Here is a 27,674-nt window from a genome sequence, read left to right on the forward strand (position 1 = left end):
CCCCATATTTAAAAAATTGTTTCCTATGGTCGACCCCAGAAAGGACTTATGGCAGACAGTCCCCAAGGTCGAGGGAGCGGTTTCCACTTTAAACAAACGCACCACTATACCCAAGAGGATAGTTGTGCTTTCAAAGATCCTATGGATAAAAAATTAGAAGGTTTGCTTAAAAAGATGTTTGTTCAGCAAGGTTACCTTCTACAACCAATTTCATGCATTGTCCCTGTCGCTACAGCCGCATGTTTCTGGTTCGATGATCTGATAAAGGCGGGTCGATAGTGATTCTCCTCCTTTTGAGGAGATTATGGACAGAATCAATGCTCTCAAATTGGCTAATTCTTTCACCCTAGACGCCACTTTGCAATTGGCTAGGTTAGCGGCTAAGAATTCTGGGTTTGCTATTGTGGCGCGCAGAGCGCTTTGGTTGAAATCTTGGTCGGCTGATGCGTCTTCCAAGAACAAGCTACTTAACATTCCTTTCAAGGGGAAAACGCTGTTTGGCCCTGACCTGAAAGAGATTATCTCTGATATCACTGGGGGTAAGGGCCACGCCCTTCCTCAGGATCGGCCTTTCAAGGCAAAAAATAAACCTAATTTTCGTCCCTTTCGTAGAAACGGACCAGCCCAAGGTGCTACGTCCTCTAAGCAAGAGGGTAATACTTCTCAAGCCAAGCCAGCTTGGAGACCAATGCAAGGCTGGAACAAGGGAAAGCAGGCCAAGAAACCTGCCACTGCTACCAAGACAGCATGAAATGTTGGCCCCCGATCCGGGACCGGATCTGGTGGGGGGCAGACTCTCTCTCTTCGCTCAGGCTTGGGCAAGAGATGTTCTGGATCCTTGGGCGCTAGAAATAGTCTCCCAAGGTTATCTTCTGGAATTCAAGGGACTTCCCCCAAGGGGGAGGTTCCACAGGTCTCAGTTGTCTTCAGACCACATAAAAAGACAGGCATTCTTACATTGTGTAGAAGACCTGTTAAAAATGGGAGTGATTCATCCTGTTCCATTAAGAGAACAAGGGATGGGGTTCTACTCCAATCTGTTCATAGTTCCCAAAAAAGAGGGAACGTTCAGACCAATCTTAGATCTCAAGATCTTAAACAAGTTTCTCAAGGTTCCATCGTTCAAGATGGAAACCATTCGAACTATTCTTCCTTCCATCCAGGAAGGTCAATTCATGACCACGGTGGATTTAAAGGATGCGTATCTACATATTCCTATCCACAAGGAACATCATCGGTTCCTAAGGTTCGCATTCCTGGACAAACATTACCAGTTCGTGGCGCTTCCTTTCGGATTAGCCACTGCTCCAAGGATTTTCACAAAGGTACTAGGGTCCCTTCTAGCTGTGCTAAGACCAAGGGGCATTGCTGTAGTACCTTACTTGGACGACATTCTGATTCAAGCGTCGTCCCTTCCTCAAGCAAAGGCTCACACAGACATTGTCCTGGCCTTTCTCAGATCTCACGGATGGAAAGTGAACGTGGAAAAGAGTTCTCTATCCCCGTCAACAAGGGTTCCCTTCTTGGGAACAATAATAGACTCCTTAGAAATGAGGATTTTTCTGACAGAGGCCAGAAAAACAAAACTTCTAGACTCTTGTCGGATACTTCATTCCGTTCCTCTTCCTTCCATAGCTCAGTGCATGGAAGTGATCGGGTTGATGGTAGCGGCAATGGACATAGTTCCTTTTGCGCGCATTCATCTAAGACCATTACAACTGTGCATGCTCAGTCAGTGGAATGGGGACTATACAGACTTGTCTCCGAAGATACAAGTAAATCAGAGGACCAGAGACTCACTCCGTTGGTGGCTGTCCCTGGACAACCTGTCACAAGGGATGACATTCCGCAGACCAGAGTGGGTCATTGTCACGACCGACGCCAGTCTGATGGGCTGGGGCGCGGTCTGGGGATCCCTGAAAGCTCAGGGTCTTTGGTCTCGGGAAGAATCTCTTCTACCGATAAATATTCTGGAACTGAGAGCGATATTCAATGCTCTCAAGGCTTGGCCTCAGCTAGCGAGGGCCAAGTTCATACGGTTTCAATCAGACAACATGACAACTGTTGCGTACATCAACCATCAGGGGGGAACAAGGAGTTCCCTAGCGATGGAAGAAGTGACCAAAATCATTCTATGGGCGGAGTCTCACTCCTGCCACCTGTCTGCTATCCACATCCCAGGAGGGGAAAATTGGGAAGCGGATTTTCTGAGTCGTCAGACATTGCATCCGGGGGAGTGGGAACTCCATCCGGAAATCTTTGCCCAAGTCACTCAGCTGTGGGGCATTCCAGACATGGATCTGATGGCCTCTCGTCAGAACTTCAAAGTTCCTTGCTACGGGTCCAGATCCAGGGATCCCAAGGCGGCTCTAGTGGATGCACTAGTAGCACCTTGGACCTTCAAACTAGCTTATGTGTTCCCGCCGTTTCCTCTCATCCCCAGGCTGGTAGCCAGGATCAATCAGGAGAGGGCGTCGGTGATCTTGATAGCTCCTGCGTGGCCACGCAGGACTTGGTATGCAGATCTGGTGAATATGTCATCGGCTCCACCTTGGAAGCTACCTTTGAGACGAGACCTTCTTGTTCAGGGTCCGTTCGAACATCCGAATCTGGTTTCACTCCAGCTGACTGCTTGGAGATTGAACGCTTGATTTTATCGAAGCGAGGGTTCTCAGATTCTGTTATCGATACTCTTGTTCAGGCCAGAAAGCCTGTAACTAGAAAGATTTACCACAAAATTTGGAAAAAATATATCTGTTGGTGTGAATCTAAAGGATTCCCTTGGGACAAGGTTAAGATTCCTAGGATTCTATCCTTCCTTCAAGAAGGATTGGAAAAAGGATTATCTGCAAGTTCCCTGAAGGGACAGATTTCTGCCTTGTCGGTGTTACTTCACAAAAAACTGGCTGCTGTGCCAGATGTTCAAGCCTTTGTTCAGGCTCTGGTTAGAATTAAGCCTGTTTACAAACCTTTGACTCCTCCTTGGAGTCTCAATTTAGTTCTTTCAGTTCTTCAGGGGGTTCCGTTTGAACCCTTGCATTCCGTTGATATTAAGTTATTATCTTGGAAAGTTTTGTTTTTAGTTGCAATTTCTTCTGCCAGAAGAGTTTCAGAATTATCTGCTCTGCAGTGTTCTCCTCCTTATCTGGTGTTCCATGCAGATAAGGTGGTTTTACGTACTAAACCTGGTTTTCTTCCAAAAGTTGTTTCTAACAAAAACATTAACCAGGAGATTATCGTACCTTCTCTGTGTCCGAAACCAGTTTCAAAGAAGGAACGTTTGTTGCACAATTTGGATGTTGTTCGCGCTCTAAAATTCTATTTAGATGCTACAAAGGATTTTAGACAAACATCTTCCTTGTTTGTTGTTTATTCCGGTAAAAGGAGAGGTCAAAAAGCAACTTCTACCTCTCTCTCTTTTTGGATTAAAAGCATCATCAGATTGGCTTACGAGACTGCCGGACGGCAGCCTCCCGAAAGAATCACAGCTCATTCCACTAGGGCTGTGGCTTCCACATGGGCCTTCAAGAACGAGGCTTCTGTTGATCAGATATGTAGGGCAGCGACTTGGTCTTCACTGCACACTTTTACCAAATTTTACAAGTTTGATACTTTTGCTTCTTCTGAGGCTATTTTTGGGAGAAAGGTTTTGCAAGCCGTGGTGCCTTCCATTTAGGTGACCTGATTTGCTCCCTCCCTTCATCCGTGTCCTAAAGCTTTGGTATTGGTTCCCACAAGTAAGGATGACGCCGTGGACCGGACACACCTATGTTGGAGAAAACAGAATTTATGTTTACCTGATAAATTACTTTCCCCACGGGTGTGTCCGGTCCACGGCCCGCCCTGGTTTTTTTAATCAGGTCTGATAATTTATTTTCTTTAACTACAGTCACCACGGTACCATATGGTTTCTCCTATGCAAATATTCCTCCTTAACGTCGGTCGAATGACTGGGGTAGGCGGAGCCTAGGAGGGATCATGTGACCAGCTTTGCTGGGCTCTTTGCCATTTCCTGTTGGGGAAGAGAATATCCCACAAGTAAGGATGACGCCGTGGACCGGACACACCGTTGGAGAAAGTAATTTATCAGGTAAACATAAATTCTGTTTTTACCTCAAAATCTATACAGCTCACAAAAGTAAGTTCTCTGTGAACAGTTATCCTTCAGCTACTCTCATGAGATTTCACTGAAATCTTGAAAGATTTCAAAGTAAACTTTTTTATGCTGAGAAGGGAAATAACTTGACAGTGCCTGCACATGTGAGATTCACGCTCCCTTGCAAGTCCCGGGACTAGCAACCTGATTGGCTGCTTTACAATGGGATATATCTACTGAGAAAATTTTGAGGTAAAATATCTTCTTTTTTTACATAAAGATGTTCAGTTGATATTTTCAAGTCAGTTTTTTTACAGAGATGCTGCATCACTCAAGTGCTTCAATATTTGTGAATCATGTCCCTTTAAGGATAATTCTAACTTACATTATTTGTTTCCTTATCATTTTCATATCCTTTGTTTTGCAAATTATCAAGTGACAATAGTTTACCTCAAGTCTCCAAAGCACACAATTCTACATCTGTATTTAGTATTGCTCTCGAGCATAATATTTACCTCACTAGTGTAATATGAGCACTAATATCGATCCCTGCATTCTCCATTAAAAGTATACAGCATGCTAAAAAAATCATGGCCGCATTAAGATTCTCTGGTTCTCTTGTAACAACACATTTTGCTTTATTTTTTGCTGCACTATTATTTGCCATTATCTATAGGCACCAGATGAAATGGATATTTAACATGATGCAAAATATTAAATTTCATGTAAAATGTACAATACTCTATTTACAGATTAAATTACTTTCAAAATGTTCAGTTTTCTTGTTTTTTTTTTTTTTTTTACTTTAAGTTGCTTAACATTTAAATACATATTGTTGAAGAATGAGATTGAATAATATTGATCTTTTCTATTTATTTTTTTTTGGCAGATCATCATGGAACATATGTATGACATCATCACAAAATGAATTCATTTCAATATAAGACAGTGTTCATCACAACGGCATAGTTGGAGTTTAAGAGACAGTCAATCTACTTCATTAAAAACCCATTTATTTCTACATATTAAACATATATACACACATGCAGCTCTATAACACATGCTATGGGGCATATTTAACAAAGTGCGAACGGACATGATACGAATTAGCGTATTATGTCCGCTGCACATTGCTGCCCATCAATAAATGCCAACAGCATACGCTGTCTGCATTTATCATTGCACCAGCAGTTCTTGTGAACTGCTGGGGCAATGCCACCCCCTGCATATTCGTGGCCAATCGGCCGCTAGCAGGGGGTGTCAATCAACCCGTTCAAATTCGATCGGGTTGATTTCTATCCGCCGCTTCATAGCAGGTAGATAAGTTATGGAGCAGCGGTCTTTAAGCGCTATACGGAGCTTGATAAATATGCCCCTATACATCAGTGCTTCTCAACTCCAGTCCTCAAGTACCCCTAACAGGACAGATTTTAATAGAGAACAGGTGAAATAATTAGATGATTGGGGAGAGCAGCTTAACAACCACAGTTACTAGTCAGCTGATTATTTCACCTATGCTCTATTTAAGATATATATATTAAAACATGGCCTGTTAGGGGCACTTGAAAACTGGATTGAGAAACATTGCTATACATCATGTTGAATATTGTGGCATTTTTACTGTTCAAGAGCCCTGGCCCTCCCACTTCACACTGCATATACAAAAAATATTTTCATTTTTAAAACAAATCAGGCAATAATGAATAAGTGACGGATGGTGATTCTAAAATTGTCCATAGTCAGTATTCCACTACTTCTCGCACACTCACTAACAAAACACAGATCCCCAAAATGTACACATTACTGAAATATAACAATAACTAAAGGAGTGCATCCCTTATTGAGTGGGTAGTGTACAAAAGTTCTTATGGCACAAAATATGCATGATGTCAGCAGCTGTGGATTGGAAAATTAGTCTGGTAGCTAAACTAGGACAAAAAGCAAGTGGTGGCTTGTCATTTGGAATTGGTTTTAATCAATGGGAAGATGTTAAGAAACTCCATCCCCAAAGTGATATTTGAAGACATGTGGTATGGATATTATATAGCACACAGGTACTATCATATCACCTGGCACGTTGAAGGTTTAAAAAACAAAACAAGACTAGTACATGGTATTTGTTATATCTGCATTATTCCAATATGCATTCCTGCTCATATATACTCCAAATTCCATCCAACTAGTCTGTCACTATGAAAATGTGAAAACAATTAGAAACATCTGTTCAAGCTCAATTTACATATGAAGAAAGAGCATCAAGCCCTCCAGGTGGCATTGAACATGTTCCACCACAGCAAAATCAGGATAATAAGCATTTGACATCCTATTTATGTCATAAATGGTATAACCCAGAAGTACTCATGCTTGTAACACAGTATAATATAGGATTACTCATGCTTATAACCCACTATAACACAGGAGTACTCATGCTTATTTATAAGACAGTTTGATCCATTGTGTCTTACAGATGAAAATGTATGAGACATCCATGATGACAAGGGCTATCAGTTTCTTGTAAATGCAAGGGTAACACTACATACATCATCCCTAGCTCACAAATTTAAAAAAAAAAAATTACAGCCAAGAGGTTATTGGCTTTAATCAGCAAATGGTAAACAATGTTTCTATAGTAAATGAAATATTTAGAAATGAAAATAATATCATAAGTTAAATAGCTCTTTCATAAAGACAGCAATATCTTTTTTGTAGAAGTTTTTTTTTTATTTTACCTTCATGTGTAAGATATTATATATTGATTGCATTTAACGGTGCACGATACTGAAAGCATGACAAATGAATTATGATATTGATAACTAAATTCAAAACTCACTTCTCTCTGTCCCTGAGATAAATGGGCATAACCTTAAATACTGAGCATGTACATAATGGAATAAATTGATGGGCTTTATGGATTGGGTTGTTATGCTACTGCCTACAGTCTATCTATCCATGTATTCCCTGCATGATAACTGACTTGTGATATTGATATATATAACCACCTTTCTCTTTCACCAACATGCCATTCAGACTCATATATTATGTGATTATCTAGTACAAGCCCTCCAGAAAAATGGAAGTCATAATTATTTCACACCCAGCCAGAATTTGTTAACTCTTTTGTCTGCATTTTAAACATTTACTTAATTTGAATACAGATGTTAACTACAACCAGCTCCATCAAACACTAATATACAGAAGACAGAAAATTGAATAACCAGAAAAAAAGCAATAAAATACTGTTTATATTTACACCAGACCTCATCAAATGTTTAGCAAAACATAATGGGCAAGATTACAAGTCGTGCAGTATGAGTTTACCGCGCGCGATATGATCTTTTCACAAACAATTTTCATTGCACAGATATTACAAGTCTTGAAAAATTGTGACTGCACACACGCAATCGCCTTTTAAGCAACTATCCTTTCTGCGCTCGAAGAGCTGTGGTGAACAGTTTTGCGCAACATATAAGTTTCACAAAACACTTCAAAAATACATTACAAAGTACACTTACACTCATTTTAACACTGTCTAATAACAATTATTTAAAAAAAAAAATATGGAACACAAAAATAATAAGGGCTCAAAGATAGGAAATCTCGGGTGTTAGAAATTTTACATTGACATACATACGCATACATAAAGAAACATGGATTTATATGTATAGAGATATGTTTAACTATGGAGATAATGAAAATATTTTACATTACAATCTTATGCACATTAAACAATATCTCAGAGGGATTTTCAAAGAGATATTCCGTTACGAAAGCATTCTTGCAATATGAAATATCCACATTTTCATTTACACTTTTTGAGGAGAATACGTCATGGACCTTTGCGCAACAGATTATGGTTTTAGTAGGGGGGATTCTATTTGTCTGTTCCATTGACTTCTATGAAGGAATACTTGAACGCGCGCGTGATTTAGGTTTTTGGACTACACGTGTTAACATGTATGCAAAATAAGTTATTTTGCAACTTGTTATACCTGCGCAACCCCAAATGCCAAAAAAACATTATTGCGCGCAGTGTTTTTGCAACTGCGAAAACCAGATTTGCAGCGCAACTTGTAATCTAGCCCAATGAATATGTTTGTAAGGTAAAAAAATATGTCCTATTATCCTGGTGAAAACGCATAGGTGGTAATATGCATCTATGTCATTTTATTACCAATCAGTCTGGTTTATTGGCAAGGGTACAGGCTACATTAACAGTCAATCTATGTTTTTAAATATTTATTTTCATGTTCCTCTAGGGGGAGCGTAAAGCGCTAAGTAGCACTTGTATTACAAGTTGAAAGTAAATGCATGCAAGCGCATTTACCAATAAAAGTTTTTATGCAAACTTAAAGTTTGCATAAAGAGTTTGTCTAGGTGAAATAGTTAAACTAAACACACTATTAACCCATAAATCGCCATCCCCCCACATCACAAACGACCTAAATAAACTGATAACCCCAAACTGCCATCCCCCCATCGTAAACTACCTAAATAAACTACTAACCCCTAAATCGCCATATCCCTACATCGCAAAGTTCCTAACTATACTATTAATCTCTAAACCACCATCCCCCAATATCGAAAACACAAAACTACACTATTAACCCATAAAACGCCATCCCCCACATCACCAACTACCTAATTAAACTATTAACCCCAAAAACCCGCCAGGCCCCCCCACATTGCAAAGTAATAAACTATCATCTAAACCTAACACCCCTAACCTAACCCAAATTAAAATACCCAAAAAGTACAAAATAAATCCCAACTACCTTTAATAAAAAACTTACCTGTAAAAGTAAATAATCCTAATCTAACCTTTTTTTTTAAAAAAAACTAACATTACAAAAAAAAAAATAACATTACAAAAATAAAAAACCCTAACATACAGAAAATAGAATAAAATAATGAATCCTATTCTAATACCACGTAAAAGAAAAACAACCTCAAATTTAAAAAAAGCATATTCTGAAAAAAAGTACCAATATCCCTTAAAGGCCTTTTGTGGGGCGTTGTCCTAAAGAGGTTAGGAGGCCCATTTATCAAGCTCCCGGGTGGAGTTTGAGGGCCCGTGTTTCTGGCGAGTCTTCAAACTCGCCAGAAACAGCAGTTATGAAGCAGCGGTCTAAAGATCACTGCTCCATAACCTGTCCGCCTCCATAACCTGTCCGCAATGCTGAATACGGAGAGCGTATTGCTCTCCGCATTCAGTGAGGTATGTCGGACCTTATCCACACTGTCGGATCAGGTCCGACATACCTTTGATAAATATCCCCCTAGCTCTTTAGTGAAAAACCCCACTAACCCTTCTAACATTACACGCCCACCCCCTCAACCCCATCAAAATAAAAATACCAACACTACATAAAATAATAAAGCAAATTATCAAAATTAAAAAAATTAAACCTAATCCCTATGAAAATAAAAAAGCCCTCCCCAAAATAACTACCAATAGCTCTTAAAAGGTCCTTTTGTAGGGCATTGCCCTAAGTTAAACAGCTCTTTTACCTTTAAAAAGAACTAAGTTCCCCCTAACAATAAAACCTCCACCACCAAACCGCCCCAAAATTAAAAAAAAACTAACACTCAAAAATCCTAAACTACCCAGGGGCATTTGTAAGGGCATTCAGCACTTTTTCAATTGCCCAAAATCCCTAATCTAAAAAAAAAAAAAAGAAATTGAAAAATAGTCTGACTCCTAGATAGCTACTCACAGTTCCTGAAGTCCGGCTGTGAAGTCTTCTTCCAAGCAGCGACCTCTTCTATCTTCATCCAGGACCGCGGAACTGAAGACTGGCGACCGCGGAGCCAAGGAGCATGGAGCATCCTCTTTGTTGATCACCACCGTACACTGAATATTGGCTGATTTAATTCTTCAAATTCAAATCAGGCAATAGGATGACAATTCCAATGGCAAGTTACTGTTCAGCACTCTGTTTTTGAGGTTATTTATCCGTGCAGGCTGCAAGGGTCCATACCAAAAAAAACCAAAAATAAGTAGAAAGTTCAAGCTGCAGCAGCACTGAATAAAAAGATTTTTATTTTTGCCAAAAAGTTAATACAACGTTTCGGACCAACTGTCCTTAATCATGTAGCCAGAGGAAATAACTGTAAATCTGAGTCAGACGCAGCTAACCATGGAAGAAGAGCAAGTGCTAAACAAAGGACTATCATTCTGTCCCCACAGGTGAATGTAACATGTTTGAGCTGCGTAAAGACTTGCATAGATTTTACAGATCAGTTAAACTGAAAAGTTTTTTCTCAGATTGCATTGTGCCACCAATTAAAAATAATGCATGTATTGAAACACTTAATTTATCTGTGTTAAACTTAAGAAATAAAAGCAATTTCACGCCATCACAGGTTAACCCCAGTGTACAAACCTTCATACAATTGGTTGACAGGGATATAGAGATTCTAGAAAAGAAATGTAGAGAGGTTAAGGTTAACAGAAAAGTGAACTTTACTAAAAAAGATAGGAATGCTTTAAAGAAATTGACTGATAATAAAGGGGATTATCATTAAGAGAGCGGACAAGGGTGGTGCAACTGTCCTTTTGGATAAAGAATTTTATATTCAAGAAATTAGAGCACAATTGGCAGATGAGAAAGTGTATAAGTTGCTATCAAGAAATCCTAAGTTTGAAATCAAGAAAGAAATAGAGAACTGTGTATCTAAAGCAGAGAGAGGAGGAGTCATTGGGCAGGATGTGGTGAAATTCCTATTGGAGACTGAGGAAATAACACCTGTCCTTTATACATTACCAAAAATCCATAAGGACAAGGTAGCTCCACCAGGAAGCCCTATAGTGGCAGGAATCGGATCAATCCTGTCCAATGCCCTCCATTTTCCTTGATAAATATCTAAGACCTTTTGTGGGATCTAACTCCTACATAAGAGATACAGGTGATTTTTTGAAGAAAAATACATAGTCTTGATCTAAGTGAGGGAAAAGGTATTCTGTATAGTATGGATGTAGTAAGTTTGTACACATCCATTACACATGAAGCAGGAATTGGAGCAGTAAATAGAATACTGAGCAATAGCACAGAGATAAGTGAGATGCAGAGAAATTTTATTGTTGAATTGCTAGGTATTGTACTGCGGTGTAATTACTTCCTATTCCAAGATGACTATTTTCTGCAACTTCAGGCACGGCCATGGGTTCCAATGTCGCTCCCACATACGCAAACATTTTCATGAATGTGTTTGAAGAGCATGTGGTGTACAGCCACCCTTTATTTATTCTATATGGCGCCACATGGTGGCGCTATATAGATGATGTGTTCGGTGTGTGGTTGGGCGACATTGGGACCCTGGAACAGTTCTTTAAGGATTTGAATAGCGCTACCCTTAATATTAAATTTAAACTTGTCCATAGTGAAGAAAGCATTAACTTTCTAGATACCAAAGTTTATAAGTCTGGGACTTTCATTGTCAGTAGATCTGTATAGAAAGGAAACAGATTGTAACAATCTATTACACTACAGTAGTGCACACCTCCCACTCTCACTAGATCTCTACCAAAGAGCCAGTTTCTGCGTGTAAGACGCATAGTATCAGACGAGAGTCTGGCACTGGAGAGACTTAGTGAGATAGGGAATGCATTCACAAAGAGAGGCTATCCATCTAAAATAATACAGGAGGGCATAAATAGCGCTCTAGACATTCCGAGGGCTAAGTTGTTAGAAACAACAAAATAATAAAGAAAAGGACCAAACAGATAGAATGGTATTTGTGAGTAATTTTTCTCCCCTTAGTGATAAATACAAGGGATTATAAGAAAGCACTGGAGTGTACTAAGTGAATGTAACCCTAAAGTGAAGGAATTTCAAGTACCCGCCCAATGCCTGCATACAGGAGGGGTTAAAATCTTAAGGATACCCTTGTTAGGGCAGATATAGGACACGGTAAAATGAAAGTGCAGAGGTATATTGACAAAAAAACAATGGTTGCTTTCCCCTGCCCTAATTGTACTAACTGTAACAATATGGTGCGGGGCTCTACATTTTGCCACCCACGTACAGGCAAGAAATTTTTGATTAGAGGTTATTTCACCTGTAACACAGAATATGCTGTGTATCTAATCAAATGCCCATGTGGGTGGGGGCTATGTAGGAGAGACCACCCGTAAGGTGCGCGAGAGGTTGAACCAACACAAGAGTAGCATAAGAACAGGAGATGTAGATGCACCTGTGGCTCACCATTTTTTGACAGCTGGGCATAGTCTGAGTCAAATTAGATTTCAGATTATAGATCATGTAGAGAAACCCAGGAGGGGGGGGGCAACATGAGAGAAAAAACTTCAGCAAAAAGAATTGTTTTGGATCTATACATTAGGTACTATGTGGCCAGGAGGTATGAATAGAGAAATGGATTGGAGTATTTTCTGATTACTGTCCCTTTAATATAAGAGGTAAAGGCTTAAAAAAGGTCTAAAAAATTCTTAGAGCTAACAAAAAGTATAGGTATCTTTGATTTAGAATGTCTATGTTGTGTACACACAATGATAAATCAACTGTGAAGTTATATGAGAACCTCTAAGAAAAGAGGTGTGTGAACACTAGGTGGAGTTAACTGATGTAGATAATCACAGGTGTGTATTGTAATTGAATGGGAGGGGTTAAGGGTATTTTAAGCCTGTATATGTCAGTGTGATTTTATACATGATAAGGACAGTTGGTCCGAAACGTTGTATTAACTTTTTGGCAAAAATAAAAATCTTTTTATTCAGTGCTGCTGCAGCTTGAACTTTCTGCAATAGGATGACAGCTACTGAAATGCTATTGGCTGTTCAAATCACTAAAATGGAAGCAAGCCAATTGTCGGCGTCGGCCCTCCATCTTCATCACGGGCATATATATATACTTATTAATAGTCGACAAATAAAAATAAACTACATTAATAATTTTGTATAATTCGTTTTAAACATTTTTTAAAAGACATTAATTGTATTTTTTACTAGCTTAATCATATGTTTTCCAACAGGTAAATGTACTCCAAAAAACAAATATAGCATCAAAAAGCTGTATACACAAATATGATGATGATAGATAGTTAGATAGATAGATAGATAGATAGATAGATATAGATATATAGCCAGACAGATGATAGATAGATAGATAGATAGATAGATAGATAGATAGGGTCAAGTCGGGCGGGAACATATGGGAACGGAGTTCCTGCACTATTTTTTGCAGGGAGGAAGTTCCCTCTGGACAGAGAACAGAAACACTTCAGTAGCACTGCTGCTGCTGGTGGGAGGAGTTGGAGCACAGTCTGGTTAGAGTGATAGTGAGATTCTCTAGTAATGGGCAGTAACACTTCCTACAATACACTAAATGTAAGCCTGTCAGCAGTCCTGCTGTTTGATCACTCTGCACTGGTGTGGGAACACATGGTGCTTACATTTCTGTGTGGCTTTCTCTCGGGTTATTTAGCTCCCCTCAGCAGAAATAGAACTGTTGCACCTTAAGTGGGTGAGACCTCCTGTGACAGAGGAGGAGTTCCAGGCCCAAAGGCAACCATTCAGCCCCCTTCATTGGTTTTAATTTGCTTTCATTAACCAAAGTGTATAGAATAAATACATATAAATACAGCGTTGTGTGTATGTGTGTTTGTGTATGTAAGCATGTATGTATAAAACAATATTAATTGTGAACGGGGTGGAAGTCTTAGTTAGTTCCCACACTTTTTTTGTAGGACTTGACCCCTGGATAGATAGATAGATAGATAGATAGATAGATAGATAGTTACAAATGATTTCCATAGCATGGTAGGGCAAATAATCTGACAATCAGGGGCTTATTTTTCCTATAAATAATATCTGCAGATCTTTCTAAAATAAACAAAACGTGTAGAAAACTAAACAGCTTTTGATTTCATGTAAAATAAAAGGCTTTAGTTTGAACCTGGAGAGCGATGTAAATTTCTATTGCTCTCATGTTGACAAATAAAATCATTACTTTATGGTCTTTTATGGTCAGTTTATTATTTCTGCCCATTTTCTTTATACTTTTGTACTTTGCGCAGTACTCAGTCACATAGTGCCTGGTATTCCAGTGCCAGGAAAAACACCTGGTATGTATATATATTAAATCAGATTAACAGCTTTGGCAGCTTTACATAATAAATGGAAGAAAAATGTTCTTATTCTTTTTAGCTGCCCAATGTCACACACAATCAAATTTGCTATTGTTAACAGCATTATTTCCTTCACTGTGTCACACAAAGAGCTCCGGTCTATAAGGACAGGCTGATTTGGGAACAACACGTGATTTTTTTTTCTTTCTTTCCTCTGAAAAAACAAGTAATACATTAGGATAACCTTTTTACTTTAAAGGGACATGAAATCCACATTTTTAAAGAAAACAAAAAAATTATTTACTTGAAGTATCAAATTTACTTTATCTTTGTGTCCTTTGTTGAAGGAACATGTGTGCATTTTTATTACTATTATCACCAATTTTTAAGCATTTTTTTTAGCAATGTTAAGCATTGTACAAAAATGTCTGTAATTTAGTGCTCAAACTGCTGCCAATAATGGTCCAGTCATGTAAATAGTCCTGAGCCTAATAAACAGCTTTTCAAAAAAGGATAACAAAGTAAATGTAACAGAAGTAAAAAGTAAACAAGGTTATTTTATTATTTATTATATGCTTTATTTGAATCGTGAAAAAAATGGGATTTATGCCCCCTTAAAGGCTTTGTTTCCTTAGAAAAACAAAAAACATTTAGGGTCTGATTACAAGTGGAGCTGTATTTAAGCTCCCGCTCACCATTGCCAGCTCCAATAGATTTAAGCTTTTTGCACGCATTGGGTAGCACTCGTATTACAAGTTGAAAGTAAAAAAAAGTTAGAATATCGAGATTGTGTTAACATATTCCCCAATAGAAGTCAATAGAGCAAAAAAGGAGAAACACCCTACTCTCGCATAAACCCGATCGCAAATTCTCAAATGCGCTAACCAGACATGAAAATATGAATATTTCACATTCCAATGTTCTTCACATAGAAGAATATGATCTATTTATTCTTAAATATACTTCTATATATATCTGATGGTATTTTGGTACATGATATATATATATATATATATATATATATATATACATAGGAATACACTCATTAACGGGGAAGTAAATCATATACAGAACACCCAGATAGCAACATTGGGAAACACTAATAAAACTAGGGCTCCTGACATCACCCAAAAGAGAAATAAAACATAGGGTGAACCTTGTGACCACATTCAACGATGGCTTCTGGAGAATCAGAAACATCGTGAATAAGCACTGGTCTATTCTAAAGAAAGACCACCCTACTAGAGAGACTGTGGGGCCTATTTATTAAAGGTCTTGCGGACCTGATCCGACAGTGCGGATCAGGTCCGTAAGACCTCGCTGAATGCGGAGAGCAATACGCTCTCCTCATTTAACATTGCACCAGCAGCTCACAAGTGCTGGCTGGTGCAACGCCGCCCCCCCCTGCAGACTCGAAGACAATCGTCCACCAGCAGGGAGGTGTCAATCAACACGATCGTACTTGATCGGGTTGAATTCTGGCAATTCCTGTCCGCCTCATCAGATATAAACAATATGAAAATCCCTCTCTTCTTCTCTGGGTGGAATATACACTTATAAAGTTTATGTTTAATTTTGCAATTATATTTATTACATTATCAGTATATCACATTAGTGGTTTAGTGATAAATATACCATATATATATATATATATATATATATATATATATAAATAAACAGTATATAAAAAGAAAGAGACAACTATCCCCAAATAGATTACAAAGGCTTTACAATTTGACTACCCAACTTATGTCCAAGTGAAATTTCCAGATATAAACAATATCTATACCTCATACGTTTGAAGTGGAACCCACGTGAGTGTGCTGCATATCTTTATATTTAAAGTCACCTAGTCTGACGTTTATTACACTAGATGCACCCCTGTGCGCTTGTCTTTTCTCTATTATATATATATATATATATATATATATATATATATACAAAACACGAAAGGGGACTGCACTCTCAGACTGGACTGGGTACACATCCCATGACCCTGCAATATGCTCAGCCCTGGGTGCTCACTGGCCACTCACAGGAAGCTGTGCTGTCCCCAGAGTCACAGGCAGTTAACCCCCAGACAGGTCTGGGTGCAAGAACCATAGGGAAAATTACAAACAAATTAGTACAACACACAGATAAAGTCCAGCACTCACTTACAAGCTCCTCAGCTAAGATTAAAAGCAAAAATGGGAAGGGTTAGTTACTGCATTTGGCCAAATGGGACAAGCGCATGGTTCCCACGTCAAGGTCCCTTCCAAACCCTGGGGACCCTAAAACAGCCACACAATGCAAGCTCTCAATCAACAAACTGGGAACAAGTGAAGGGTGCACAGGCTTATGTAATCACCCTAGACATATACAAAAAACATGGAAGGGGACTGCGCTCTCAGACTGGACTGGTGGTGCACATCCCATGACCCTGCAATATGCTCAGCCCTGGGTGCTCACTGGCACTCACAGGAAGCTGTGCTGTCCCCAGAGTCACAGGCAGTTAACCCCAGGACAGGGTCGGGTTCTAAGAACCATAGGGAAAATTACGAAACAAATTAATACAACACACAGAGAAAGTCCAGCACCTCACTTACAAGCTCTCAGCTAAGATTAAAAGCAAAAATGGAAGGGTTAGTTACCGCTTTTGGCTAAATAGGACAACCCCCAGGCACTACGTCAAGGTCCCTCTCCAAAACCCTGGGAACCTTAAAAAAGCCAAACAATGCAATCTCCTCAATCCAACAAAACTAGGGAACAAGTGAAGGGTGCACAGGCTTATGTAATCACCCTAGACATATACAAAACACGGAAGGGGACTCGTACTCTCAGACTGGACTGGGTACACATCCCATCACAAGTGCCTTTAACATGCCTCATACGTTTGACCGTGAACCACGTGAGTGTGCTGCATATCTTTTTATTTAAAGTCACCTAGTCCTGTCGTTTATTACACTAGGTACACCCATTTATTTGAATAAATACATAACGTTTTGGCCCCAGCAAGGAGGCCTTGGTCACATGAAGACAGGTCACCCCCAGAACAAGCATGCCATCCTTGCTGGGGCCGAAATGTTATGTATTTATTCAAATAAATTGTGATTGATTTACTCTCTGGTGCTGGCTTTTTATGCTGCTGTGAAGCTACTGGGATATACACCGGATCCTTTTTCGCAATGCTGCTTTTACTATATTTATATAAGATATATATATATATATAATATATATAATATATATATATATATATATAATAAAAGCAAGAGAACTAGAGGGATTGATCTAATCAAAACCTCTGGGACTGCGCTACGGTTGCCCAACTCAGTATTGTGGACTAGTGTTTATCTTTCACCATAGAATGAGACATAAAAGATTAGCTGGAGGTAACAGCTAGATAAAGCATAAAGCTAATCTGTGCAGCTAGAACATAAAATGGAAGAAATATCCTGCTAAAACTCCCAGCAAACACATATATGAGAAAACAAGAAAGAAGAAGTTCTTAGCCGATAAGATATAGTACTCATACAAATATCTAGAGTAAAACAGAAAAGTTATCTGTATTTCTATAGGAAAACGTAACTCTTAAAGGGAGATACTAAAAAAGTAAAAACAGGACTATTTGAAAAAACTCTAAAAATTAGCTATGTCAAAGAAGAGAGTAATTATGAGTAGTGATGTCCCGAACTGTTCGCCCCGCCGAACGGTTCACAGCGAACATAGCTTGTTCGCGTTCGCGTTTGTGGGCGAACACATGGCGATCCGCCCCTATGTGTCATCATTGTGGAAAACTTTGACCCTTTATGTCACAGCGCCTGACACATTAGAGCCAATCAACATCAGACACTCCCTCACAGACACTCCCAGCTACTCGGAATCCGCCATTTTTAGACTCATAATGACCTTGCTTTCTTAATGAGAGGACGTGTTGTGTTTTGCTCCTGACATTAATTTTTTTCGTTTTTTTTTTTTATTAGCATTTGCCTGGCTTTCAGCTGTGTGTTTAAGGCTCACAGCATATGCTGTGTCTACTGCCACCCACTGATATCTCCCTAACAACATTAGTTTAAATTTAACTAACCCAAAAATTTAATTATTTTTCTAGTGTAATTTTTTTTCATTTTCTATCAGGCCAGTGTCACACAGCATATACTCTGGTTCATTGCTCTGTGCCAGCCAGCAGCCAGCAGTGTTAATATCCGGTTATAACATTATTTTAAATTTAAAAAAAAATATATATATATTTTGCCTAGTGTAATCTAATTAACATTTACTATCATGCCTGTGTCTGTCATGCTCACCTCAGCATTAATATACCTCCTTCTTTTTCAGGTATTTTGGTTAATTGGTCCTGTGCCAGGCAGCCACCCAGCACTCATATCTATTCTTCTTCACCCTTAATTTTAATATAAAAAAAAAAAGTTTTAAATTTGGTTTGCTAGTTGTAATCTAATATAATTTTCTATCCGGCCTGTGTGTTTTGCTGACATAGAGAGCCTTACTGTGTTTACTTGCTGCCTTCCCTAGTCCTATGAGCCACGACTCATATGTGTTTAACCTTTTTTAATTTCCCCCCCGCCAAAAAATAATTCCAATCATTTTTCTAGTGTAATCTAATAGTGATTTTCTATCAGGCGTGTGTGTATCCGACTTACAGAGCCTACTGTTTTTAATAGCTGCCCTTCCAAGTCTATCAGCTACGACTCATATGTATGTGCTTAACCTTTTTCTTAAAATTTACAACAAAAAGTCTTTAAATCATTATGCTAGTGTAATCCTAATTGTATTTTCTATCAGGCCTGTGTCTAACTGTCTATCTGACTTACACAGCATACTGTTGTTATAATTGCTGCCCCTACGTAGCAGCCAGCCAGTGCGACCACTCATAGAGTCATATGTGCATTGCACTTCTTAACATAATTTTAATATTAAAATCTAAAATTTTAAAAATATTTTGCTAGTGTACATCTAAACTTAATTTTCTATCAGTCCTGTGTTTTTGTAACTTACACAGCATACTGTGTTAAATTGCTGCCCTACCCCTACCATCCACGACTCATATCTGCCAGCCTGTCTGCCAAGCCCAAGTAGCCAATTAGTGGCACCAATCACAATTCTTGTAACAGTAATTAAAAAAAAAAAAATCATATTTTTTTGGACTGCAAATATTCAGTCTCCTAGTGCCATTGAATTTCATTTACCTCCTGCCTGCCACTGCCAGCCTTTTGTGCCAAAGCCGTCCTAGCCAAACTATTTACCACCAATCATAATTGTTGCACAGACAGTATAGTTAGTAATTTAAATTAAAAATTTTTTAGTGTTGATCTTAATCCTCAGTTTGCTCGTGCCCTAGAATTGCACTTTTCTACTGCCTTCCAAGCCTGTGTGCCAGGCCTACTTGAAAAATATTTACACCAATCTAGTTGTTGTTACAGTATTCTTAATAATTAAAAATTAAAATTGTTGGTAATAGTGTTGTGAATCCTCAGTTTGCCTGGTGCCAGTGATAGCACTTTCCTCCTGCCTTGCCAGCCTGCTGTGTTGCCCGGCCCCACCTAGCATTATTGCCAGCAATCATATTTCTTTTAACTAGTATTGCAAAAATTGTCAATCATCACTGTTTTGACTGTCAGTAATCAGTCTCCTAGTGTCCTTGAATTGCATTTACCTCCTGCCTGCCAGCCTTTTGTGCCAGGGCCGTCTCTTGACAACTATTTACACCAATCATAATTGTTGTCACAGTATAGTTACTAATTAAAATTAAAAAATTCTTGATTGTTGATGATCTTAATCCTCAGTTTGCTCGTGCCCTAGAATTGCACTTTTGTACTTCCTTGCAAGACTGAGTGCCAGGCCTACTTGAAAAATATTTACACCAATCATATTTGTTGTGACAGTATTCTTAATAATTAAAAATTAAAAATTTTTGTTAATAGTTGTTGTGAATCTTCAGTTTGCTGGTGCCCATTGAATAGCACTTTCCTCCTGCCTTGCCGCCTGCCTGTGAGCCAGGCCCACCTAGCCAATTGTTGCCAGCAATCATATTTCTTTTAACAGTATTGCAAAAATTGTCAATCATCACTGTTTTGACCCTGTCAGTAATCAGCTCTCCTAGTGTCTTTGAATTGCATCTACCTCCTGCCTGCCAGCCTTTTGTGCCAGGCCGTCTTGCCAACTATTTACACCAATCCTATTTTTTTGTCACAGTACAGTTAATAATTAAAATTAAAAAATTCTTGATTGTTGATGATCTTAATCCTCAGTTTGCTCGTGCCCTAGAATTGCACTTTTTTACTTCCTTGCAAGACTGTGTGCCAGGCCTACTTGAAAAATATTTACACCAATCATATTTGTTGTGACAGTATTCTAATAATTTAAAAATTAAAAATTTTGGTAATAATTGTTGTGAATCCTCAGTTTGCTGGTGCCATTGAATAGCACTTTCCTCCTGCCTTGCAGCCCTGCTGTGAGCAGGCCCACTAGCCAATTGTTGTCAGCAATCAATATTTCTGTTAACAGTATTGCAAAAATTGTCAATCATCACGGTTTTGACTGTCAGTAATCAGTCTCCTAGTGTCCTTGAATTGCATTTACCTCCTGCCTGCCAGCCTTTTGTGCCAGGCCGTCTTGCCAACTATTTACACCAATCATAATTGTTGTCACAGTATAGTTACTAATTAAAATTAAAAAAATCTTGATTGTTGATGATCTTAATCTCAGTTTGCTCGTCGCCCTAGAATTGCACCTTTTCTACAGCTTTCCAAGCCTGTGTGCCAGGCCTACTTAAAAATATTTACACCAATCATATTTGTTGTGTGACAGTATTCTAATTAATTAAAAATTAAAATTTTTGGTAATAGTTGTGAATCCTCAGTTTGCTGGTGCCATGAATAGCACTTTCCTCCTGCCTTGCAGCCTGCTGTGAGCCAGGCCCACCTAGCCAATTGTTGTCAGCAATCATATTTCTGTTAACAGTATTGCAAAAATTGTCAATCATCAAAGTTTAGACTGTCAGTAATCAGTCTCCTAGTGTCCTTGAATTGCATTTACCTCCCTGCCTGCCAGCCTTTTGTGCCAGGCCGTCTTGCCAACTATTTACACCAATCCTAATTTTTTGTCACAGTATAGTTACTAATTAAAATTAAAAAATCTTGATTGTTGATGATCTTAATCCTCAGTTTGCTTGTGCCCTAGAATTTCACTTTTCTACCAGCCTTCCAAGCCTGTGTGCCAGGCCTACTTGAAAAATATTTACACCAATCATAGTTGTTGTGACAGTATTCTTAATAATTAAAAAATTAAAATTGTTGGTATTAGGTTGTTGAGAATCCTCAGTTTGCTGGTGCCTTTGAATAGCACTTTCCTGCTGCCTTGCAGCCTGTTGTGAGCCAGGCCCACCTAGCCAATTGTTGCCAGCAATCATATTTCTTTTAACAGTATTGCAAAAATTGTCAATCATCATGTTTTGACTGTCAATAATCAGTCTCCTAGTTGTCCTTGAATTGCATCTACCTCCTGCCTGCCAGCCCTTTTGTGCCAGGCCGTCTTGCCAACTATTTACCACCAATCATAATTGTTGTCACAGTATAGTTACTAATTAAATTAAAAAAATTTTGATTGTTGATCTTAATCCTCAGTTTGCTTGTGCCATTGAATTGCACCTTTTGCCAGCAATCATATTTCTTTTAACAGTATTGCAAAATTTGTCAATCATCACTGTTTTGACTGTCAATCTGCAGTCTACTAGTGCCCTTGCCATTGCATTTTCCTCCTGCCTGCCTGCCTGTGTGCCAGTCCCAACTAGCCAATTAGTGCCACCACTCATATTTATTGTAACAGGATTGACTGTGATTCTTCAGTCTCCTAGTGCCAAAAAGGATGCCATATGTCCTCCTTTCCTGCTGGTGTTTTGTTTGAGGGTCGCTGGACCCCTCTTCTAAAAAGGCCTAAGAAGAAAGAATTGTACTGGAGTGTCCATCCAATCATTTTTTTTAATTCAAATTCACGGTTGCAACAAATTATCCCCCGGGTTTCTAAAATCAATGCCTTTCCTTAATCTTTTTTTCACAAAGGATGCCATATGTCCTCTTTCCTACTGCTGGTTTTGTTGAGTGTCCTGGAGCCTCTGCTAAAAAGGCCTAAGGATAAATAAGTGTACTGGGTGTCTATTCAATGTTTTTTTAGATTTCCCGGTTGTAACAAATTTTCTCTGTGTTTCTAAAATCAATGCCTTTCCTGTAATCTATTTTTCAGAAGGATGCCATATGTCCCTCTTTCATGCTGTTGTTTCTGTTGAGGCCTCCGGGACACTCTTATAAAAGGCCTAAGGATAAAGAAGTGTACTGGGTTTCCAATCAATGTTTTTTTTCTATTTCCCGGGTCATATAACTGATCTCTGTGTTTCTAAAATCAATGCCTTTCCTGTAATCTATTATTCAAAGGATGACATATCTCCTCTTTCATGCTGTTGTTTTTGTTGGGGGTCCGGAACACTATTATAAAAAGGCAGAAGGAGAATGACCTGTACTGTACTGGGTGTCCAATCATGTTTTGTTTTCTATTTCACGGTTTCATAATAAATATTGCAGTGTAACTAAAATCAATGCCATACCTGTACTCGGCTTGTTCAAAAGGATGGCATATGTGGTGTTTCATTCTGTTGTGGTTGTTGAGGGTCGTGGCCGTGGGACAGCGTATAAAACGGCTGAAGGAGAACAACCTGTACAGCCTTGCTCCTCTTTTAAGGCAGGCCAGCTCTTTGCATACATGCCCACAGACTCTTTAACGCATGCCCTCTTTTAGGGAGAGGTGCAGCCATAATGCAGGGTCAGAAACTCTGCTGCAACTGTTATACTCGATTTTGCGAAGGAAGTAAGCTTACCATGGTTCCCTGCACGCACGTATTGTTGTTATATTTTGGTGAGGGTAATCATGATGGCCATGTAGACCACCACCACTGAGAGTCTGGATAGTAACAGGGATGAGATGAAAGAGCTAAGAATAGTAGAACTTGAAACAACAGAGATAGCCATGGGTGTTAGTGCAAAACCGCTTGGCTTTTTTTTGGTTTTGGGTGCGGCTATTCATGCAGGCCATATAGAGCTGCACATTCGGTGTCGTATCAGCTATTAAACTAATAAAAACAGTACTACCAAAATACACCCAACTGAAGGGGCCTTAGGAAGACTGAGCCAAGGTTGGATTGTACGTATTTGGTTAGGCCTAATCATGATGGCCATGTAGACCACCACCGAGAGTCCTGGAAGTAACAGGTATGATGAGATGACAAGTGCTAAGAATAGTACTACTTGAAACAACAGAGTTAGCCATGGGTGGTAATCCAAGACCGCTTGGATTTATTTTTTGTATTGGGGTGCAGCTAATCATGCAGGCCATATAGAGCTGCCACCCATTTGGTCTTGTATCAGCTATAAAAATAATAAGAACTGTACTATCAAAATACAGACAATGAAGGGCCTATGAAGACTGAGCAAAGGTTGGATTGTAGTATTTTGTTCGCTAATCATGATGGCCGTGTTAGACCACCCGGTAACAGGGATGAAAGTGCTAAGAATAGTACTAATTGAAACAACCGAGTTAGCCATGGGTGTTAGTCTAAGACACTCAGCTTTTTTTTGGGTTTGGGTGCAGCTAATCATGAAGGCCAGATAGACCTGCCACCATTTGGTGTTGTAACAGGTATTAAACTGCAAAGAACAGTACTACTTAACACTAACAACCGACTTACCATGGGTCCCAGAGCATATGTTTGGTTGTTATATTTTGTAAGGGGTAATCATGCAGGCCTATAGACCTCCACCAATAGGGGTGAGTATGAGTAACAGCTATTAAAATGCGAAGGACATTACTAATTAACACAACATAGTTACCATGGGTCGCATACCAAGAGCAGATGTCTTATTATATTTTTGTATGGGTAATCATCCAGGCCGTATAAGACCCTCACCAAATAGGGGGAGTTACAGAGATTAAAGTGCTAAGAATGGTAGTTCTTAAAAACACACCTAGTTAAAATAGGTAGCAGACCGCATGTCTTATTATTATAATTTTTCAGGGGTAATCTGGCAGGCCATATAGAACACCCCCCGATAGGGGGGGGGGGACAGGGATTAAAGTGCTAAGAAAAGTACTAATTAACACAAGCTAGTTGGGTCCCAAGAACGCATGTTTAATTATTAGACTTTATTAGGGTAATTATCTATCTAAGCAAATATATCTATTTCTCTTCTATCGATTTCTAACTATCAATCTATGTATATCTATCTACCTATCTATCAATCTATCTTCCTGTCGGGATGTTTTGAGACAGCCACATTGGGAATGTTAGTTGATTTAGACCCATTATGGCTTAAAGCAGACTCTGCATAAACTATGTAATTTTCCCATGGGTTTTTGCCAGGGATCCCCCTCCAGCATGTCGACAGTCCAGGGTTAGTACCCTTGAAACAACTTTTCCATCACTATCTGTGGCCAGAAAGAGTCCTTGTAGGTTTTAAGTTCGCCTGCCTATTGAATTGCCTATTTTAGGTTCGCGACATCACTAATTATGAGTGGATATTACTGTATGTGCGTATATATCAAAGAAACGATAATCCTTAGATTACAGCAAATACAGGAATTGAGGAATATTCAAAAATATATACACATGCAGAAATATTGTTTGCTAGAAATTCCAATATAATACAAATGTAAAAGAACTCCAAAATACGGATATTAAAAATTGTAATGTTGGGAACAACCAAAATAACCAAAATAAAACGCCCCAGTGAGAAAAAAGTTCATGCAGATTTAATGCGTAGTATTTTCTCTTCTAAATTGGAATTCCTTTTTCCTATACGTCTTGTTTAAGGGCGTGCTGGCCTATCCTTACATGTGGTTAAACAAATGGGTACTCACCGGACTTAACCTCAATCCTATGAGTTAAGTTGTGTGCTTGATAAAAGAAAAGGTACAGTTTGTGTTTCCCAGAGATCCGGACGACTCAGCTATGAATTCTCCACCAAGGAAACGCTCCTTACTTCAATTACCAGTATTTGATCACCAAACCGTATGTCGTTTTTAGGAGTGGTAGAGATATGTACTTGTAAAGGAGACTCCACAGGGGTGATATAAGTAGGGGGATACAAGATAGGAGACAAAAACACTCCAATAGTGTAATACTGTTAATTTATTAACAATAAAAAGCACACACTTAAAACCCATAGTGATTATGCTTACACAATGCAACCTCAGCTAATGAGGTATGTCACAGCTTCCGACAAAAAGGGGGATAAAAAAACCATAAGGCTTCACAACATGGCAACTACCTCTATATATATTTATATAGAAATAACATATATATTCCCTCATGTGAAAAACATTGGAATGTGAAATATTTACAGTAAAATACACAATATAACACTTTATTAAATATGAATATTGCATAAATATGCTTTTTCATGTTTTCATCTACTTAACTGTAAAGGGCTCCAAATCACTTACACATATATATATATTTGTGTGTATATGTGTGTCTTTATATGTATACATATGTATTTATGTGTTTATATGTGTATATCACTGTATGTCTGTAATACATATTTACACATATAAATACATAAATACATATGTACACACATATAAACATATATATACTATATATATATATACACATACATACATATCCATCTTTAGATATGTATATGCATGTATCTCTATGTTAAGCTATTTGCCCTGCCTTTTATTTTCTACCCTGAGACCTCATATCTTTGAACTTTTTTGTGTAATTTTTTAATATATCATTTTTTATTAGATGATGCTATTATGAGGTTTAACCTTACTTTAAAATGTATTTTTGATGTGTTTTGTGCAACTTTTTTTGTTTTCCGAAACAGTTAACCAGAGCTCTGGGGACACGGTACTCATTCTAGCGAAATTGCGGTAGGCGGTGGTAGCGTCATGTGTTCGAGGAAGTACCTATAAGCCTAACCTATGGGGGTGAAGCTAAAAGATTAGCTAGGCATTAGTCAAGAGGGCAAAAAATTCAAATAATGAAAAAAGAGAGGATGATTATTATTAACATAATTAAAGTGCCACTAGGTTGTTCAGAGACCGACTGGGGATGCTGTAATGTCATCAGCATCCTCCTAGTTTGCCACTGTTCTATAAGGCTTAGATGGTCCATTCTACTTTACCTTGAACCAACCCCCTTCAACCAGTATCCTATGCATCACCCTTTCCCTCCCCTTGTTTCCCATGATACCTGAAATAAATAACACAACAACATGTCTTTGCCCAATAAAAAATGGAAATTCACTTTTATTTATACTGATTTTGCGTTGTAGCCAAAATCAGCCTAGAGAGCCATAAATCAAATTCCTGCAATTTCAACACCACAAATCAACATAATGCCCAAGCATTTCAAATTGAACATGGGTCCACGTTTCCCGGGGGGGATGACCACAAAACACCCCCCCCCGTGGCGAGGCCCGAGGAATTGCCCAAGAGAACCCGCTGCACAATCCTGCCCAGCAGCTAAACCACCGGATCACAGCCGAGTGTGCAGCGGGATCCTCCCGTGTCCTCAATGCCCCGCCCACGTGCCAGACCCGCCTTTTCACCGCCACCAAAGGCTCCCTTTTCCGCCAACCAACCTAGTGACCTTTCCTCACCTCAGCCAGCTCTGCTACCATCATCCCTTATGTCTCTCCAGAACTGTTGTTCCCAATCTCATTCAGGTGTACTCCCATCGACCCGGAACAGCTCCTCTCTTTTAGCTGCGACCCAACAGATGCTTCAGCACCCTGCCCCCCGTCTCCCCTTACTATCTTTGCAGCGACCTGTTAACTCGTCTGCGCGACCTATACCCTGCCCTTGCGTCTCAGTGTTGCGCCAGTGTATCCTAGATATTATATTGGACCATATAACTTGCACTGCGGCCAGGCAAACTTTAACCAACTAACTACTTCCTTTATGCTGTCTTCCAATTCCTTTAACGGAAATGCACCTATGTTTGTTGCCCTCCCAAATGTATTATCAGCGCATCAGGGGCCCCCTACCTTCTTCTTGCCTGTTGTAAGTTGCGACTAGCACACCCCAGTGCATACCCCGTTTCCTTAGCCACCTTATACTTGCTTCTGCATGCGAAAAACCTAAATGTTCCCTAAACCTGTCGCCATTGCCCTTACGCGAGCCCAATGCACGTATGAGTGGCCCACCACCCCAAACAGGTAATGCTCTGCCCTGGAATGAGAAACAAATATTCAATGTTCATATTCATAATATCCAATTAAGCACAGTCACCATGACATCACCACACATGAAAAAGAAAACGAAAAAACCAAACTGCAACTTGCTTTCTCTTTCCACCCCCCCCCCCCCCGTTCATTCCCCTTTTAATCTAATGTATGATCTAAAGGCCTGTGACTTCCATCTTCCTAAATTTTTTATCCTCTCCTCAGAAACACCATTTCACCTCCCCGCCGCGCTAGTTGCTGGCCCCTATTTGAAG

The sequence above is a fragment of the Bombina bombina genome, chromosome 1, assembly GCF_027579735.1.
Source record: "Bombina bombina isolate aBomBom1 chromosome 1, aBomBom1.pri, whole genome shotgun sequence".
NCBI lineage: Eukaryota > Metazoa > Chordata > Amphibia > Anura > Bombinatoridae > Bombina > Bombina bombina.